This window comes from Anolis sagrei, chromosome 4, assembly GCF_037176765.1.
Source record: "Anolis sagrei isolate rAnoSag1 chromosome 4, rAnoSag1.mat, whole genome shotgun sequence".
Lineage (NCBI taxonomy): Eukaryota > Metazoa > Chordata > Lepidosauria > Squamata > Dactyloidae > Anolis > Anolis sagrei.
In genome coordinates this window covers 17,857,906-17,871,172 of record NC_090024.1, presented here as the reverse complement: position 1 = coordinate 17,871,172, position 13,267 = coordinate 17,857,906, and the positions used below count along the sequence as shown (strand labels likewise).

General features: G+C 44.6%; 1 long non-coding RNA gene across 1 annotated transcript in view; it reads left to right on the top strand.

Moving 5' to 3' along the window:
- The window catches only part of LOC132772855 (uncharacterized), a 189,732-nt gene that overhangs the window by 157,394 nt on the left and 19,071 nt on the right, over positions 1-13,267 (top strand). Inside the window, exons 3-4 of the long non-coding RNA XR_010909794.1 lie at positions 3,329-3,846; positions 10,557-10,623. This is a non-coding gene — a long non-coding RNA (uncharacterized lncRNA). The remainder of the gene's footprint in view (positions 1-3,328; positions 3,847-10,556; positions 10,624-13,267) is intronic.

Sequence of the window (13,267 nt, the reverse complement as noted above, 5' to 3'; positions counted from 1 at the left end):
ATTTACGTATTTGATTAAAAAGTTACTTTGAGCAATCTCGTTTTCCTCCACAGTGATTCTATTGTTAACTGGTCATGTTGGAAGACCTGCAGTGGTTCCCAACCTTTGGGCCTCCAGGTGTTTTAGACTTCAGCTTCCACAGTTCTTAAGAGCTGGTAAGCTGGCTGGGATTTCTGGGAGTTGAAATCCAAAACACCTGGAAGCCCAAAGATTGGGAACCACTGAAGAGAGTTCTAGAGAGAACACTTCTGTATCTTTGAATATCTGGGTCTTCCAGTGCAATTCTTTGTCCAGCTTCCAGCAGAAGTTGACCATAGTCATGCTCAAAGATCTAGAAACTCCTAGAGAAGTGTTCTCCAGTAAAATAATAGATAGGTATTGTATTTTTTCCACTTTCACAAGGATCCTATACCATTAACCCCAGTGAATGTAGAAGACTGTACTCTGGTTTGTGACATAAGCCTAGTCCCGAACTCTGTGCCATCTCTTTATGCCATCTTTTTCATATATAATTCATGCAATGAGGAGTCATTTTGACCATTACTTCCCTCACCCCCAGTTAGTGCGACTATAGCCAAATAAACATGGGGTAGGTTCAGATCTCTCACCCAGTTGCTGTGCATATATGCCCTAGCATATGATGGAGGCAGTGTGTAATCTAGGGGCCATATTTCCTTCTGTTTATTTATTTCTCAGCACTGTGTGGCTTTTTATTGGTTTACGGTGTCCTTCCACGTTTGCCTGTTTCTTTTGATAACATTCCAGCATGTAGCTGCTTTGTACTGTTTCTTATCTTAGGCTAAGAAATGCCATTCCTTTCATTGTTCAGAAAAGGTTTGCAATTGCCTTACTCCTATTAAGTTTGTTGAATAACTCCACCTTCTGGGTTTCACTCTGTCTTGACGATTGCTCTTGCCTTTTGTGGTTACATTTGCTGTTGTGTGCCTTGAAGTCATTACCAACTTATGGTGACCTTATGGCAACTCTGTTACAGAGTTTCCAGGGGAGTTCCATGGCCAATCTTGAGATCGGGTGGGACCGAGAGCAGGGCCTCATCCGCCGATCTCAGCACCTAGGCAGACTCATATGTGGAGATGCAGTCGGCCAAATAGTCTGGGCCCAAACTGTTGAGGTAATTACCAGCACTTTGAATTTCGCCTAGTAGCAAATAGGCAGCCTGTGGAGCCCCTGTATGGGGCCCCAGTTAGTAATTTGGCTGCTGATCTTTGGACCAGTTGCAGCTTCGGAATGGTCTTCATAGGCATCCCCACATAAGGCACATTGCAGTAGTCTAAATGGGATGTAACTAAGGCATGAACTACTGTGTCCAGATCTGACGTTTCAAGGTATGGGTGCAGCTTTAATAGTGCGAAGGCGTTCCTGGTCACCGCCATCACCTGAGGCTCTAGGGTCAGTGATGAATCCAGGATCACCCCCAAGCTACAGACCTGTGTCTTCAAGTGGAGTGTTACCCCATCCCTATACCCTGATCGGCCTTACGGCAGACCAGAAGTACCTTGGTCTTATCAGGATTGAATTTCAATTTATTAGCCACCATCCAGTCCATTACTGATAACAGGATCAAGATCAGGACGGCATCCTTGGCTTTTGGTGGAAAGGAGTAATAGAGTTGGGTATCATTGGCGTATATATGACACTGATAGTAAGCCATGACTACTAGTTAATTTCAAATCTCTACAGGTCTTGGATTGAGTTGTAGTGGTTCAAGGAGTGTGATACAATTCTTACTGTGATAATGTTATGGCTATGCATTGAAGAGGGAAAGGCGATTTGGTGCAGGGTAATATTTCCACTAACCACAAATAGAAATAGTTTGCTTCCCATGTGCAACCAGATTTTCACTTATCCTAAACATACCCCCTGCTACTTTCAGCCACTTCTAGATTTATCTCTTACTTCAAAAATATTATTGTTAGTACAGTGCTTGTTTGTTATCAAGGATGTGCCACAGGGTTGAAAGTCTTACCTGAGCAGTCAGCCTTGGACTCTTGAAAAGCAAATGACAGCCCTCTGCTTTCTCCCACCTCCCAGGCACCTTCACCTGGAATGACTTGTCAGTGTGTAGGCAGTTACCTACTCAGACAGCTTTATAGGGAGGGTGTTAGCTTACCTATTAAAAGCATAATGGCTGTCGCTTCAGGCTTGTCTAACCACAGAAATGAGGGCATGATTTGGAACTATGGGCCGGTCTTTTGACTACCATTGTAAGGGCCAGCGGTATCACTCAGGTGGATTGAGGTATTGGTTGGGCTCGATTTCAAATTGTTGTGGAATTAAAACAGCCCAAGGTAGGGTTGAACTAGGTAATATGATAATAATGGTGCATGCTATGAATGGTTTTAGCCATTTGTCTTGCACACTCATTAAAAACCTCAGTCTAATACACCTCGCAGATTGAATCGTTGCACAAGAACAGGATGAGATCACCTTACCTGCCCCAATTGCATCTTCTTAGAGAAAGAGCAGTATTTAAATATTACTTATGAATAATTAAATAGGTGAATCATCTGTGAGGTGAGCACCAGCATGGTGTAGTGGTTTGAGCATTGGGCTACGACTCTGGAGACCAGGCTTCAGATCCTCGCTCAACCATGAAATGCACTGGGTGACCTTGAACAAGTCATGCTCTCTCAGAGGAAGGCAATTGCAAACCTCTTCTGAACAAACCTTGCCAAGAAAACTTTATGATTTTAAGGTTGACTATATTGGAGGTGACTTCTAACTACAGGAAAGGAGATTCCACCTGAACATGAGGAAGAGCTTCCTAATTGTGAGAGCTGTTCAGCAGTGGACCTCTTTGGCCCAAAGTGGTGGTGGAGGCTCCTTCTTTGGAGGCTTTTAAACAGAGACTGGATGGCCATCTGTCAGGGCTGCGTTGAATGCCATTTTCCTGCTTCGTGGCAGGGGGTTGGACTGAATGGCCCATGAGGTCTCTTCCAACTCTATGATTCTATGAGTCTATTCTATTCTGAGTCTATTCTTCAGTGGTTCCCAGCCTTTGGGCCTCCAGGTGTCTTGGACTTCAAGACACCTAGAGGGCCAAATCCCAGCCTGCTTGCCAGCTGTTAGGAACTTTGGGAGCTGAAACCCAAAACATCTGGAGGCCCAAAGGTTGGGAACCACTGCAAGTTCTCCTGCATGACCAGTTGACTCTGCCCATTAATAAATTGGAATATATTGGAGTATCTGTTTTTCAGATTACATGGAGAGAGGTCTCATTTTAAGTAAGTTGCTTGCTACATGAGTGAAATGACAGTAGTGGCAATGGGTGGTAAGACTTCTCTCTTTCTTTTCTTTCTATTATCAGCTCTGTAGACTAGTATACGCTGACATTTGTCAGAATGCTGGAAGAAGCAAAGACCACAAGCATTGAAGCGATGGTCCTCCGCCATCAACTCCACTGGACTGGCCATGTTGTCCGAATGCCGATCACTGTCTCCCAAAGCAGTTGCTCTACTCCGAACTCAAGAATGAAAAACGTAATGTTGGAGGACAGGAAAAGAGATTTAAAGATGGGCTCAAAGCCAACCCTAAAAACTCTGGCATAGACACTGAGAACTGGGAAGCCCTTGGAGGTCAGCTGTGACCAGCAGTGCTGTAGAATTTGAAGAGGCAAGAGTGGAGGGTGAAAAAGAGAAATGTGCCAAGAGGAATGTGCGTCAGGCCAATCCTCATCAGTACCACCTTCTGTCTGGAAATCCATGTTCTCACTGTGGGAGAATATGCAGGTTAAGAATAGGGCTCCACAGTCACCTACGTACCCACCGCCAGGACACCAACTTTGGAGGACAATCTTACTTGGACAACGAGGGTTCGCCTAAGTAAGTAAGTAAGACTGATACTGTTTTGAATATCCAAGAGCCATTGAAATGTGACAAATTAAGAATTCAGTCTGGTCCCACACAGTTTACTTTGCACCTTAACAACTCTTCAGTTCTGTGGCCTACAGGAGTGGGGTCCACCAGATCCGTCCCCAACTGAAATTTAGTCCCTGGATTGGAATGGATTTCCCATTTCTAGCCTATGTACTTTCTAAGTACCGGACTCAACCTTTGATTAGAACAGTCATCACAAAATGGAGGGAAATGGGGAATCTAGCATGAGTTTAATTGTCTCATGCTGTTTTTGTTTACTGATTTCATGGATCCATAGAGTTGGAGGAGACCCCAAGGTCCATCTGGTCCAATCCCCTGCCATACAGGAAAACACAATCAAAGCACCCCTAAGGGATGGCCATCCAACCTCTGCTTTAAAATCTCCATAGGGGAGACTCCATCACACTCCAATAATTTATTTTTCTCCCAACCCTTTTATTGTTTTTCTGCTTTGCAATTGTCTTCCCATCCCTCCCAATGAATGCTGTATTTGGCGCATTTTTAGCAGTTCTAAAGAAGCCCCCTTGACACAATGGGTTAAACCCTTGTGCCAGCAGGACTGCTGACCAAAAGGTCAGCGGTTCGAATCTGGGAAGCAGGGTGAGCTCCAGTCAGCCCTCTGATGAGCAAACTGATGGTGCAATAGGTTAAACCCTTGTGCTGGCAGAACTGCTGACTGAAAGGTTGGCGGTTCGAATCCAGAGAGCAAAGTGAGCTCCCATCTGTCAGATCCAGCTTCTCTTGCGGTAACATGAGAGAAGCCTCCCATAGGATGGTAAAATATCCGTGCACCCCCTGGGCAACTTCCTTGCACACGGCCAATTCTCTCACACCAGAAGCAACTTGCAGTTTCTCAAGTTGCCCCTGACACAAATAAAAAGAGCAGCTCTAAATTCACTTGAACCCAAGACATAGAAATACCCTGAACAAGAAAGTTGCGAGGCAACATCAAATAGGGGTTTTGCAACGTGGCCCTACGCCAACATATATGTGTGTGGCCTACTTTTGTGTGACCCTCCTCTCCCAATATGTGTGTGTGTGTGTGATTAGCTAAGCTGTAATTCTCCCTAATCCTCGCATCCACTTTCTTACAGCTACTCAAGGCAGTTGTCCTTAGGTGACCAGCCGTTGGCTTGAGAGGAGCAACATCAAAAGCTCTTTGTGTGTGTGTGTATCCTGAATGCCTCCTATCCATCTTCCCTGACCGGATTGCACACTTTCCATTGCCAACCAGTGCCTCCAGCCGCAATAGATCCCATCGCAGTCAGAGTTTGTGGAGTCATTGCTTATGCTCTCCCAGATCCTGCCGGCTGCAAAGTGCTTTTGCAGGAAGAGGAGACGGAGCATTAGGAGTGGCTTTTGGCACAGAAACTGCAAGTCTGGAAGTTATTGAGATGTACTCCCCCCACCCCCCGGGCAGAATAGGGTGTGAAACCCCAAAAGTTGTTTCTGTCCTTTGATCCTGCACAGCAGAACAGTGGAGCACATGGGCATCGAACCCCCCGCCTCCAGATTCCCTTTTGATTATGGCTTGTAATGTGGTTAGATGTATACAAATTCACAGGCGTTTTATGGGCGCCAGTGCCCTCTTCTTGGTTTTCTTTTTTCCTGTAGGGCTGCTGGTTCATTCCTGATCAAGAATACTAATTAAAACAAGTTGTTGACATTTTTGCATGTCGGCAGAGAGAACTCTTAGAAACTCTGTGCCCCAGACTCCCAGGTTCTGCCACTAGGAATATCTGGTAGACTTGCTTTGCCTTAAGGTTATTGTGACCCACTTGCTCTTGATTTTGATGCATAGAATCATTAGACTTGTGCATTCGGGAATTACCTTGACCAGTTTTGTGTTCAACTTTCGGTGGGGCCCCCAATCTAGGCCCCCAGCCTACCAAGTGCTGAGTATGGAGCGCTCCTTACTTGGTGCTTGGCTGCAGGTCCTGCTGGGCCCCATGCAATCCATTCAAAAGGCAGGCTCATCTGCCTTTCATATCGATTGCATTTTTGTTTCAGAGGGACATTTCCATTTTGTGCCATCCGACAAAACAAAACACGAATGAAACAAATGGGACACATTTTGGGCTCATAGCTAAGAATCATTACATTGGACGATATCCCATAGATCATCCAGTGCAACCCTCTTCTGCCATGCAAACACTCCCAACAGATGTCCATTCAGTCTCTGTTTAATCTGTGTTCAGATTGTGTTTAGGATTGTAATTAAAAGCATACTCACTCACATTATTATTGTGCTCAAGCACAGCAAGTTAGAATAGATATCAGCTTGGAGCAGGGGCGTGGTTTGATCTGTCTGGCATTTTGGAAGAGCTTTTTTTCCTGCAGTAGTAGATGGGTTTGACTGCATACTCAAGCATGTTATGTCAGGTCTGATGAACTTGCCTTCCCAGGCATTTGATTTTTTCAAATGAAGAGTGGTTGGGAAAGTTACTTTATCCTTATGACGAGAGTGTGAGATTCTCTAGTGGCTTCTTTTCACAGAGAAAAAAAACCTGATGCAAAAAATATTTTTCATGCATATAGTCATGGTTACTTTGATTGCTGATCAAATCAGGTAACATTTGATCGATTTTATGTGCACTGAGTCTTAGGACCAACCTATGGAGAGGAACCCAATGTTAACTTCAAATCCTAAAATTCAGTAACAGGCCTAAATCATAGAATCATAGAGCTGGAAGAGACCTGGTGGGCCATCCATTCCAACCCCATTCTGCCAAGAAGCAGGAAAAATGCATGCAAAGCACCCCTGACAGATGGCCATCCAACCTCTGTTTTAAAGTCTTCAAAGAAGGAGTCCCCACCACACTCTGTGGCAGAGAGTTCCACTGTTGAACAGTTCTCACTATCAGGAAGTCCTTCCTACTGTTTAGGTGGAATCTCCTTTCTTGTAGTTTGAAGCCATTGTTGCACACCCTAGTCTCCAGGACAGCAGAAAACAAGTTTGCTCCCTCCTACCTATGACTTCCCCTCACATATTTATACATGGCTCCCATGAGAGGATGTCTCTTCTCATCCTTCTCTTCTTCAGGCTAAACATGCCCAGCTCTTTCAGCTGCTCCTCATAGGGCTTGTTCTCCAGACCTTTGATCATTTTAGTCATCCTCCTCTGGACATATTCCAGCTTGTCAACATCTCCCTTCAATTGTCGTGCCCAGAATTGGACAAGATATTCCAGTATTTCATACCCTTCAGCTGTCTAGATTGAGCTCCTGGTGTAGCAATGAGTTAAATCCTTTTGCTGACAGGACTGCTGACCAAAAGGTTGGAAGTTCAAATCCAGGGAGTGGATTGAGCTCCCATCTATAAGCTCCAGCTTCGCATGCAGGGACATGAGGAGAAACTACCCACAGGATGGAAAAAACATCTGGGTGTCCCCTGGGCAACTTCCTTGCATTTGACCAATTCTCTCACACCAGAAGAGACTTGAAGTTTCTCATGTTGCTCCTGACGTGAAAAAAATACTGTCCGGATTTGTCAGGCATAATATCAGTGAACCCTCTCTTCTTTTCCAGCTGCTTTTAAATGCTCCCAACTTCCCAACCCTGTGATCACTTTCCCTATTTGTTCTCAGCATCAGTTGATGCAAGTGTGAAAGAAGTTCGATCTATCTAATTAACTCAGAAAGGTGAGAAGAGGAATGGGGTAGAATCCTTGTGGATTTGGGAAAAAGGAATCTGATGCACCATTTCTCGGTTTGTCTCTTCTTCCTCATGAATACCTTTTGCCATCATGACCAAAATCAGTTTGTACTGGGCCACATCTCTGAAATGTTGGAGAATAGTCTTGGTCAATACCTTAACTTTGAAACTAAGGAGGGCCAGCCCTGGTTTTTATTTGAATGGAAAACAGAAATACTACTCTGAAATGCTGTGGGATACATTTCAGAGTAGTATTTCTTGCCTTTGAAATTCACAGGGTCACCATAAGTTGACAGGCGACTTGAAAACGCACACACACACATTCCAATTTGATTTTCCCTGCTGAGTCAGTTGCTATATGGTATGTTAATGCTTAAGTAAATCCCATTGATTCAAACTCTCATTTGGGTTTAGTGATGGATTTTGGACCCCAAAGTCACCTAGTCTTTATTTTCAGCAATCTGTAAGACATTTATAATTTCTGCAAGTTACAGGGGAAAATATGCAAAATGCATGCAAATTGCAGCAAATACGATTAAAAATAGCCTTGCTTGTCAGTCTCGTGCCAGAGCTCATCTCTCTCAAGACAGCTGAGGAGCGCTTGTAGGGCAATCTTGTCCTGCTGACTTAGTTGGCCAGGCTCCAGATTCAGGCTCTGAGTCCTGAAACGGGGTTAGTAGTGGACAGGGAATAGAGATTTAGCTCTGCCTTTTTGCTGCACTGTGGAAAACTGGAGCTCCCTTTGGGAAGTATCCACAACGCAGTGACTGGAATCTTATGGGTAGGTTTTGTAGCTGTAACTATGCCAGTGTAGACAAGAGGGGAGGAAAATGCTATGTAACTGTGACTGGAGAAAAAGATTGCTCAAAGTTGGCAGATTTGGGTAAGATCCTACACTAACATGTAGCTTCACATATGCAGTTGTGCATCTTTCCACCAACCAAAAGCTGTGGAGCCTGAGAAAAGGGTCTCTGTTGTTGTTGCCGGCCAGTGAAGGGAGGTAGATGTGGGTCACATCACAGAGAAGCAACTGCCATGGAGCGAAGATATGAGGCTGCACCCATAAATAAAATACACCCACCTTTTACTCCACATTGGAGTTCAGAGTTGTTGTATCTTCATGGTCTAAATTGTCTCCCTATTGTATTGTTATTTATTTAAAAGTTTTGTATACCGGCCTTCTCACCTCTCTTGAGGGACTCAGACCGGTTTCCAACCATAATATCACATACAATCAATAAAACATCATAATACATATTACAGTAAAACGTTAAAACAGCAATTACAATCAATAACTATAATGGTCAGTCGTCACACTAAAATCGTTGCTCATCATCCTCCATCCATATCTCAGGGTGTTGGCTCACTCGTCGAATGCCTGTATGCCTGTCTCCATAACCTAGCCTTCACCTGTTTCCTAAATGTCAGGATAGACAGGGCAGTTCTGATCTCCAGTGGGAGAGAGTTCCAGAGTCGAGGGGTCACCACCGAGAAGGCCCTGTCCTTCGTCCCCACCAGACGTGCTTGCGAGGCCAGTGGGACCGAGAGCAGGGCCTCTCCAGACGATCTTAATAATCTTGAAGGGTTCATAGGGGGAGAATACGTTCAGAGAGGTAAACAGGGCCGGAGTCGTTGTTGAAGGCTGTCATGGCCCGAATCACTGTGTTGTTGTAGGTTTTTTCGGGCTGTATGGCCACGTTGTAGAGGCATTATCTCCTGACGTTTCGCCTGCATCTACGGCAAGTATCCTCAGATGTTGTGAGATCAGGAGAAAATGCCTGTAGAACATGGCCATACAGCCCAAAAAAACATCAGGAGAGAATGCCTCTAGAACATGGCCATATAGCAAAAAAAACAAACAAACAAACCTACAACAACCCAGTGTCTTCCTATTTTCCTCCATTATGAACTGGTCAGCAACAACAGCAGGGCCAAAGTATCCAAATGCAGGAATGAGCAAACTTCGGCCCTCCAGGTGTTTTGGACTTCAACTCTCACAATTTCTAACAGCTGGTAGACTGTTAGGAATTGTGGGAGTTGAAGTCCAAACCACCTGGAAGGCTGAAGTTTGCCCATTCTTGCCTTAAAGGCACCATATCTCATCTGATCTTGGAAGCTAAGAAGAGTCAGCTCTAGTTAGGATAGGGCACTAGCAGCAAATATCAGGTGCTTTAGGCATTATTTCACAGGATAAACTGGCCAAACCACATCTGAGAATTTGTAAGAAAATCCCATGACATTCCTGGGATCATCATATGTTGATAGAAGATTGTGAGGCATGCCACACACACAAAAGCAACAGCATCAACAGGACTTCACAGTTACAGGACAATGGGAAGGTAATGGATGCAGCACAAGGACAATTGAAGATATCCTCAATTTATACCATGTCTTCAACATATGACCCCATCCCCATATCCCAGTGGTTCCCAACTTTCTTTTGACCAGGGACCACTTTGACCAGGGACTACTTGACTAGGGACCACTCTCCAGTATTAGTATCAAAAGAGTTACGAATCATTTCTTGGTCAACTTTAGATTTGTTTTAGGGTGGTGATTCAGAAAATTTCATTGGATAGACCACATCTCTAGTTTCTGATACAGAACATATGCCATCCAGTAGTGGTCATCTGCTTGTCCACAGAAAACCATATTAATCTAGAGATGATGTGGAAGCAGTAATCTTTCGTAGGTAGTCAGCCTCTCTCCTCTCAACATCCCCATTGTCTCAGCTCTATAAGAGGGTTTCACGAGACCAGTCGCTCTCGTTGCCGCATGGTTTCGAGGCAACGGTGTAGTAATAATGAGGCCATAGACCATATTTACATTCTTGCAGACCACTGGTGGTCCATGGCCCACAGGTTGGGAACCACTGCCATATTCTGAACTCAGTAAGGATCAAAGTTGTTCTGTGTCTTCTTTCCCCATTGGTTCACAATGCTGGAAGGATTCTGCTGATACACCTTGATGACTGGGACTTTTAAAAATGTTATATCTTACTTTGCAGCTCACAACATGATGCTCACCTCATTCAACAACTTCAGCCCAAATCAAGCCAAAATATCAAGAGAATGGTAAGTTGATGAAGTTTTGAAATCATAGTGTGAGGAAGGGGAAAGATTTGCAATGACAACAACTTAAGGCTCAGATCATGTCTATTGCTGGCAGAGCTAAAAAAGTTGGAGGATGGAAGGCATATGATAGAACTATGGAAAACCAAAAGTTCTTCTGGAATTGGAAAATCTGAATGGGTTCTAGGGACTTGGAGCACCCTCTTCTGGGCCAGTCAGTTGCTTTCTTGGCTCATAGCAGAAGTGGAATGGAGCAATAGGTGCTCTTGGATGCAAGTTGTGCAAGATTGGAAATCTAGGAGTTTGCAAGCATCCGCATAATGCCCCAATTAGATCTTGGACTCAGTCTGCAAAGGAAACAAGCTGCCACTTGAATAGGAGCTCCCTCTTAATGCATTTTAGCAAATGTTGGAATGGGGTGGGGAAGGTGATTTGTGGTGGTAACATTTAGTAACACCTGAACTCCCTTCCCTGAAGACTATCTCAAAGCTCAGGTCAGAGCATCTTGCAGGAGCATTGGGGAATTGTTTACAACTCTCCTTTGAATTACAGCATGAGAACTCTGCAGAAATGAATTTCCACAAAATCCCAGGATCCTCGTGGATGGCAGTTAAAGTGAAATGAGAGTGCTATATATATATTGTAATGTGAATGCCCCACTTCTTTAAAATTTTGATTCCATATGGTCCTAGTTCCTTGAGAAGGCCACAACGAAGACATGTTGACATTAGCACCCTTCAAACTCTTAAGAAAGTCAATAAGTGACACCAGAGCCATTTTTAAATATTGGAAAAACTCATTTTGTAGACTGAGAGAGGTTGTTTTCTGCTGCTCTAGAGCAGGCATGGGCAAACTTAGGCCCTCCAGGTATTTTGGACTTCAACTCCCACAATTCCTAACAGCCTACCAAAATACCCGGAGGGCCAAAGTTTGCCCATGCCTGCTCTAGAGACTAGGAGAACATTTACACTGAGCTTTGTAAGGGGCAAGGGACAGCTCTTTCACACCTGCATGACTCTTGGATGTGATTTGTATTGTGACCTTGAACTGCATTTAAAAAGTCATCAGTTGCTCTGAATTTTTCCTGAAAATATGGAGCAAACCACAACTTTGGGTCTGTATGAGCGATTGGGTTGGTTCTGAGCTGGAGCCAACCACAACTGTTTGCCTGGCCATTCTATAGTCCCAGGGCTTGGGTAAACCAGGGACACCGTATGGCACTCAATATCCCCCTCTTTTTATCCTCATAGAGGCAGACAATGTTGGGCGAGTGGGCTTATTAGCAAAAGACTCTCATAAATGTACAGCAGAGTCACTTCGTAGCAGCAGCAGGACCCAGCACCAGTAGCCAAAAGTGATTTTAAAAAACCACAAAAACACACAGACAATTGTTAGCTCTTCCATAGGATGCTTTTCTTTATAGCAAAATAATATGGTTGAACTATTTCCAAAAACAAGGTTTCCATGACACAAATAAAGTTCTTTATACTTCCTTCTTTTCTTCCACACTGGGATACTTTCTCATGCAGATAAACTGCTTCACTCTCACAGAGTCTCCCCTTACCAAAATTACACAGGAGTTTCACATAGTAGCTTTACACACGAGGCCTTCAACTTGGAGCTTCTCTCACTGAAGCTTCTCACACCAGGCCTTTTCACATTCAGCCTTCTCTCTCAGACTAAGGCCTGCCTCACACTGTGAGGCCTTCTTACAGAGACCTTTCTCTCACTGAAGCTTCTCACACCAGGCCTTTTCACACTCTGCCTTCTCTCTCAGACTAAGGCCTACCTCACACGGTGAGGCCTTCTCACAGAGACCTTTCTCTCACTGAAGCTTCTCACACCAGGCCTTTTCACACTGCCTTCTCTCTCAGACTAAGGCCTACCTCACACGGTGAGGCCTTCTCACAGAGACCTTTCTCTCACTGAAGCTTCTCACACCAGGCCTTTTCACACTCTGCCTTCTCTCTCAGACGAAGGCCTACCTCGCACTGTGAGGCCTTCTCTGAGAGACCTTTCTCTCACTGCAGCTTCTCACACCAGGCCTTTTCACACTCAGCCTTCTCTCTCAGACTAAGGCCTACCTCAAACTGTGAGGCCTTCTCACAGAGACCTTTCTCTCACTGAAGCTTCTCACACCAGGCTTTTTCACACTCTGCCTTCTCTCTCAGACTAAGGCCTACCTCACACTGTGAGGCCTTCTCACAGAGACCTTTCTCCCACTGAGGTTTACCTCAGACTGACAGCTACTAAGCTACAGGCATACCTGCTTATATAGAACTGCAGCTTTTGCTGAGTCATTGCATCCATTTGACCCTGACAGTGCTTGACCCATATTTTTGTAATTAAAAACACCTAGTTAATTTTTAATATTTCTGATAGCCAAACAGCATGACATGGCTAGTCTTCTTCTGCTCATTGCTTGGGAGTCCCCCTCGGGGTGAGAAGGGCGGGGTATAAGTGAATGAAATAAATAATAAATAAATTTAAGAAGGGAGAGGGGAAAGGAGGAGAAGGCAATTCCTCCCCCCCCCCCCCCCCGCATTACATTGGCACCCTCTTGAAGGCAACAAACAATGGATACTACCCATGTCCCATTTGATAGCCAACACTATGGTCAGAGCAAGAAGGAGATGGTAAGCAGGAG